Below are 5,663 nucleotides of genomic sequence, written 5' to 3' on the forward strand. Positions count from 1 at the left end.
ATATCAATCTGTTGATTTCATTGGTTAAGCAATAAAGGAACTCCTTGGCCCTGATAGGTTAAAAGATAGATGGGAGGAGGAAACAGAATAGAATTCTGGGCGGAAGAGGAAGTGAGGTCAGACTCTGCTCTGCTCCGAGGGAGACCCGACAGCTCTCTGGAGCAGAGACTCCAGGATGGACGGAGGCTAGACTCTTCCCGGTAAGCGCACCTTGGGGTGCTTACACACATCATTAGAAATGGGCTAGTCCAGGTGCAAGAATTAGCCTGTAAGGGTTAGAGTTCATGGGCCAAGCAGTTCTTAAATGAACACAGTTTGTGTGTTGTTATTTCGGGCATGAGCTAGCCAAGCGGCCGGAGTGTTGGGGACGCAGCCCCGCTGCCGCTCCTATTTCAACATAAGGTACCGCACTCATGCACATATCCATATGGGGACACAAACACATAGTTAAAAATTAAACAAAATACTGCACCATGGCTTATGAAAAGTATTTTTCACATTTTTAAAAAGTTAAAGCCATACACTATAAAAATGAAATATACAATGGAAGCAGAGTTTAGGCTTGTGAAAAAATACAAGATGATGTTCAGTGGTTAAGAGCACTTGTTGCTCTTCCAGAGAACCTGGGTTCAATTTTCAGCACCTCCACAGAGGCTCAAAACTGATCTGTAATGCCAACTCGAAGGGGAGCCAGTGCCCTCTACTGGCTTACAGGACATGAGTCACACAGTGGTGCACAGATATGTACGCAGGCAAAACATCCACACCTATAAAACAATACGAGAAAAACTAAAAGTAAAATTTGAAAAAAACAGCCATTATTTTAAATTTGTCCAATTAAAATTAACAGTCATTCTTTTCTCCAAATTTCTTTGGTGTAACAATTCCATACTTTAACTTCATCCAAAGTTTTCATTCACTCTTTATTATTTACAAGAGGTGGGCAGTGGTGGAGCGCTGACTGCTCTCCCAGCACCCACAGCGGTTAGGACTCACTTCAGACTGCTCCTCTTCTGGATTCCTCAAGCACTTGCACTCACATTTAAATATGTACACAAAAATGATAATGCATTTTAAGTTTAATTTATAAGATGGGACCACTTAATATTGCTAAAGTTCCACCAAGGACACCATTTCTTCTTCTTCTTTTTTTAATGTGCATTGGTTATGAGATCCCCTGGAACTGGAGTTACAGACAGTTGTCAGCTGCCATGTGGGTGCTGAAACCTGAAATCTAGGTCTGTGGAAGAGAAACCAGTACTCTTAACTACTGAGTCATTTCTCCAGCCCTGACACCCTTTATACTTTCATGATTTATTTTCACTAAAGTTTTTACTTTGCAATGATTTCTTATATTGTCCTAAAATATGCAAAATAGTTTTGTTTTTAAAATTTTGTTACCCTGACTTATTTGTGTAGAGAGCAGACAGGGCCTGAATGCCAGAGGCACACAGATATTTGCAGGACTCAGTTCTCTCCGCCCACCATGTAGGTCCAACATCAAATTCAGGTTGTCAGGCTTACAACAAGTGCGTTTACCCACCCTCTGAACCATCTAGCTGACCCCAAAAAATTTAAAAATAATCTTAAAGTAGTCACAAGAGGGAAAATATTTTCCTTTATTCAAGACTTTAAGGATTCCCAAAGATTAGTAGTCTAGGTTCCATAACTTAAAAATAAAAGTACCATTATTATTTTTAATATGTAGTAGCGATGTCACTACTTTTTAAAGATTTATTTTTAAATTATATGTGTGTGTGGGTCTGCACGTGGGTATGTGTATATGTGTGTTGGGGCCTGTGGAGGTGTCTTAGTTAGGGTTTCTATTACTGTGAAGATACCATAAACTCTTATAAAGGAAAACATTTAATTGGGGCTGGCTGACAGTTTCCGAGGTTTAGTCCATTGTCATCATGGTGAGAAGCATGGTGACACACAGGCAGACACTGCGCTGGAGAAGGAGTTTGAGAGTTCTACACTCAGATGGGCAGGCAGGCAGCATCAAGAGAACCAGCTTGAGCTTCTGAGACCTCAAAGCCCTCCCCCTAGTGATGCACCTCCTCCAACAAAGCCACACCTCCTAATAGTACTGCTCACTATGGGCAGCCAGAGTCAGATATCTCTGGAGCTAGTGACAGGGGGCTGAAATACAGATTCTAGAAATGAAACTTATGCCCTCTTGCAAGAGCAGTACACACTCTTATCTACTCTGTAACTGGGTTCCATCTCTCTAGCACCCTACCACTGCTCTTAAAAAACGATTGCAGAGTCTCACACTGTATGTGATATTACACACACACACACGCACGCACACATGCATGCACTTCTTATTTAAAGAGGTTTAAAAATACTGTGAATATCTGTTGTCTCCTTGGGCTGCCGTAACAAACGGCCATAGCCTGTTGTCTTTATGAACTTACTGAGAAGGTTAGAAGTCTTAGGTCAAGGTGTCAGCAGAGCTTTTCCCCTGAGGAGCTCGCTCCTCTGAGCTTTGGTGGCTGCTGGCATTCCCTGGCACTCTGGTTGTAATGCATCATCTCGGTCTCTACCTCCACTTTTGCCCACTTCCTTCTTCCTGTGTCACTGTGATGTCGTGTTCTTACAAAGATTCAGTCACTGGATCTACAACACCCTAGCTCCAGTATAATTTAATCCCAGAATTTCAATAACATCTGCCAACACCCTATATTCAGATCAGGTCACACTGAGGTGCCAAATGGACTTGAACTTCTGATGAACGTTATTTACCACCACAATATCACTGAACAAAATTTTAAAAGAAAGGACATAAATATTTTAAAGCAGCAATTCTTGTTGTTGTTGTTGTTGTTTTTCCAGACAGGGTTTTTCTGTGTCACCTGGCTGTCCTGGAACTCGCTCTGTAGACCAGGCTGGCCTTCAACTCAAGAGATTTGCCTGCCTCTAACTCCTGAGTGCTGGGATTAAAGGTGTGTGCCACCACTGTCCAGCTAAATCAGCAATTCTTTTTCAAACTATAATTTTTTAAACTAAAATATAATTCACATGGTTTATCAAAAAGTGAAACAGACCAGGTGGTGGTAGTGCACACCTTTAATCCCAGTACTCGGGAGGTAGAGGCAAGTGGATCTCTGTGAGTTCGAGGCCAGCCTGGGCAACAGAGCGAGTTCCAGGACAGGCGCCAAAGCTACAGAGAAACCCTGTCTTTGAAAAAAAAAAAAAAAGTGAAATAATAACAAGGAAATTTTCCTTAAGAAGTCCTTAATCACCATATATAATATAGTAAACATGGTTTTTAGAAAACATTTCTTTTGAAATTTATTTTCATTTTATGTATATGAGTGTTTTGTCTATGGATATGAATGTTTTGTGCAACTGTGTGTGTTGTGCACCACACAGATGCAGTTCCCAGATGCTCATGGTTGTGAGCAGCTATGTGGGTGCTGGGAAGCGAACTCTGATCCTCTGCAATAGCAGCAAGTGCTTTTAACTGCTGAGCCATTCTCCATAATATTAGAACATATTTATCTACACATTTTATTATCCCACAGGTTTAATTCCTGAGTATAATGTCCTCACGAAGAAATACTGCCCAGCATTTCTTTTGAAGAGCTGGTCCCAGAGTGGGAAGACTACAAGCTATATAAGAGCGTCTGCGTTCCTACACTCCCTGGCCAATTCTCACAGCAATCCAAGACTCTCTGCTGCGAAAATCAGAATCAGCTGCAATGAAAACAACACTCTTTTGGACATTTACAGGAAGTTGGTCTAGCTAATGCCTGGGCACCCATATTTCAACCAGTGTGCTGTATAAAATAGTAAAATCAGAAAAATGCCCTATGAAACACCGCATGGCAACAGGGATTGAAGAAAGCATTCTCAGCAATGAACTGGCACTGGGAGCTCCTTCCTATCTGAAGCTCTGGTTTAGGCTGGGTTTGAACTCCAGGAGGTCCCTGATCACCCAGGAGGCTGGGGTGGCTACAGGCAGGTTGGTAAGTAAACTGGGTTCAGGTAAACCTCAATTCTGCGTGTTTTTAAGAGTCGCACTCCCAGCTCTTGAGTATACATCTATTAATGCTCTGCCATGGAATTATCATGAAATAAAATTTACATAGACAACTACTACACACCCAAGTTTGTAGTCATCAGATTCACAAGGCAGCTCTCGGAGCATATATGAGACCGTTTTAAGATTGAGTTTAACTACCTGATTTTTTCATGAGCACCATTTTAACTTGAAAGAATTGACAGGTAAATTATGATTATTTATTCTTGGGAATATGGAAGTTCTTTCAGGAAATAAGCAAAGTGAATGTTCCTTTGAGATAAACAATTTTATGTTTTTTTCCTAATGACAAAATATTAGCTTTTCAAGCAAAACTCAGTTTTGAAAATCCTATAACTACCTCTGTGAGACTGACAGCTTGACAATATTTACAGGCTTATCTGGCAATGCCAAGGTGTTATATTAACAAATGTGATTTTCTAAAATATTAAATAAGTACCTTATATCTAAAAAGTCCTATATCAACAGTGAACCTTTTCTTCTCAAATGATTGAGGCATAATCCTTATAAAATCATACGGATTTGGTAAAAGATCATTTGAAATGCAAGTAAAATTGATGTATTTTGATGTGACACACTAAAGCAGGGTCAATGATACAGTCAAGGAGGTCTATGTTTTAACTTATCATAAGTCTACAACTTGTTAAATTTTAGTATAGTATCAAAGAACACCCACAATTTTTGAGGAAGGCTAACAAAATACTTTTTTTCCCAACTAACTGTGTTTAAAGCCTAATATTTTTATACACTTGATCCAAAACATTATTATAGACTAAATGCAAAGGAAAAAGGGAGAATCCAGTTGACTTTTATGAAGTCTAAAAATGTAAAGAAATAGCACTCTTACTGATTTGTTACTGTGTGTGCACATGTGCATGAGGCCTGTGGTAGGGCACCTGTGCCACAACCTACATGGGAGGTCAGTCTTACAGGCTCCAGAGCTGCACCTTAGCTCATCAGATTCGCAAGGCAAGCACCTTCCCCCACTGGCCCAGCTCATCAGCCCTCTCAGTAACTTTTTTTTTTTTATTGAGAATAGGAAAAAAAAAGTTTCCGCCTCCTCCCAGCCTCCCATTTCCCTCCCCTCCCCCCACTCTTCTCCCCCTCCCCCCACTCCTCTCCCCCTCCCTCTCCAATCCAAAGAGCAGTCAGGGTTCCCTGCCCTGTGGAAAGTCCAATGTCCTCCCCCCTCCATCCATGTCTAGGAAGGTGAATATCCAAACTGGCTAGGCTCCCACCAAGCCAGAACATGAAGTAGGATCAAAACCCCTTGCCATTGACCTTGGCTTCTCATCAGTCCTCATTGTTCGCCATGATCAGAGAGTCCGGTTTTATCCCATGCTGTTTTAGTCACAGTCCAGCTGGCCTTGGTGAGCTCCCAATAGATCAGCCCCACTGTCTCAGTGGGTGGGTGCACCCCCCGTGGTCCTGACATCCTTGCTCGTGTTCTCCCTCCATCTGCTTCTCATTGGGACCTTGGGAGCTCAGTCCAGTGCTCCAGTGTGGGTCTCTGTCTCTATCTCCATCCATCACCAGATGAAGGTTCTATGGTGATATGAAAGATATTCGTCAGTAATGCTATAGGATAGGGTCAGTTCAGGTTCCCTATCCTCAG

The 5,663-nt window shown here is 41.7% G+C and overlaps 1 protein-coding gene across 2 annotated transcripts in view; it reads right to left on the minus strand.

Annotated features, from left to right (window-relative positions):
* The window catches only part of Acer3 (alkaline ceramidase 3), a 68,386-nt gene that overhangs the window by 45,899 nt on the left and 16,824 nt on the right, over positions 1-5,663 (minus strand). The gene's annotated exons all lie outside the window — the stretch shown is intronic.

This window comes from Alexandromys fortis, unplaced genomic scaffold, assembly GCF_014885135.2.
Source record: "Alexandromys fortis isolate MF-2015 unplaced genomic scaffold, M_Fortis_MF-2015_v1.1 scaffold_77, whole genome shotgun sequence".
Lineage (NCBI taxonomy): Eukaryota > Metazoa > Chordata > Mammalia > Rodentia > Cricetidae > Alexandromys > Alexandromys fortis.